Source organism: Pteropus vampyrus, unplaced genomic scaffold, assembly GCF_000151845.1.
Source record: "Pteropus vampyrus isolate Shadow unplaced genomic scaffold, Pvam_2.0 Scaffold36, whole genome shotgun sequence".
NCBI lineage: Eukaryota > Metazoa > Chordata > Mammalia > Chiroptera > Pteropodidae > Pteropus > Pteropus vampyrus.
The window spans coordinates 531,480-532,958 of record NW_011888817.1 but is presented as its reverse complement, the minus strand read 5'-3'; the positions used below and the strand labels follow the sequence as shown (position 1 = coordinate 532,958).

At 42.3% G+C, this 1,479-nt stretch overlaps 1 protein-coding gene across 1 annotated transcript in view; it reads right to left on the bottom strand.

The window, feature by feature from the left end:
* The window catches only part of PLA2G5 (phospholipase A2 group V), a 4,091-nt gene that overhangs the window by 1,720 nt on the left and 892 nt on the right, over positions 1–1,479 (bottom strand). The gene's annotated exons all lie outside the window — the stretch shown is intronic.

The window sequence follows — 1,479 nt, the reverse complement described above, 5'->3', positions numbered from 1 at the left end:
ATTGGTTAAGTATTTTGTAGGATGGCTTACTATTGGGATTCTCTTTTTTTCTTCTCATGACAAAACTGGGGTTATACATTTACTTTTTTGGTCAAATTGTTGCAGCTTTGGTCATCGGGCCTGTACTCTTTAACATATCCCTATCGGTGTGGGGTCTGTTTTCTTTTTTATCGATCGATCGATCGATCGATCTATCTATCTATCTATCTCTCTATTTATTTATTTTGGTTCTCTTTGAGCACTTTCTTACTTTTTGGCATTATAGGGACCTCCAGGCTCCTCTTGCATATTTCCTGCTCTAGTCCTAGCATCAGGCATTTCCCCAAGAAGTCTTGCTTCCTTTTATTAGAGAATGGTATGAGAAACCAGATTTGCACACTAGGTGTTGCTTATTGTTAGAGGTGTTGTTTCTTTTAAGTCCTCTCGGCTGACAAAGCAAAACATATGTGTCTATATTAAGCCCTGTGTATACACATGTGCATACATATTTCTATAAGTAACCATCTGTATCTATATTAAGCTGAACGAGAGTTTATACTGAAGTCTCCAACTCTAATCCATCACCACATAGATCATTCTCGCATCCTTTCCTTGCTAGTCTGTAAACTTCTGCTCCAGCGGTGAGAAACTTGGCTCCAACCATCTGCCATCCATTTGCTTGATTAATTGATCACCTCGTTCCATCACACGTGTCTAGCAGTATCCGAATTGTTAACCCAGCAGTTTGTATTTTCCAAAGAACAATCTATTCCATCTCACATATTCTGGAACTTTGTCATTTTCCAATCAAGATATGGAAACTAGGTCCCCTTCCTTTTAAAGCTTTTGTGATTGCCTTACCAAGAGCATACTGGCAGGACCGCCATGAAATTTGTGAAGCTAAATCATAAAAATGCCATACTCTATTGCCTTGCAGTCTTGGGACGCTCACTCTTGGAACCCAAGTCACCGTGCTGTGAGGAAGTCCAAGCAACCTTGGAGAGGCCTGAGTTAGAGGGATGAGGCCTCCAGCCTCATCTGAGCTCCCAGCCAGCAGACAACTTGCCAGCTATTGGAGTGAGCCATCTGGATATTAGATCATCCAGCCTCAGTCAAAATGCCCAAGCCGGGTAGAGCAGAAATAAGGCAAACCACCCAGCGCCGCCCAAATGGCAGATCCTTAGCAAAACAAATGGTCATCATCACTTTAAACCACTACATTTTGGGGTGATATGTTATGTAGCAATAGACCATCGGATATATTAAGCTACTGAGATTTGAGGAGTTACTGGATGTATCTTGGGCAAGTCAGTTAAACTCTGAGACTCAGTGCTCTTATCTGGAAAATGATGCTTCCATTTTCTCATTTCCTCATTTTCTCATTTACTCATCTTCCAGAATCGACACGGAGTTAAACGAGATAATGTGGGCGCAGAGCCTGGAGCACAAAGGGCCGTCATGATAACCGACTCACCAATCTGTACCGTCCTTGGGGGTCCC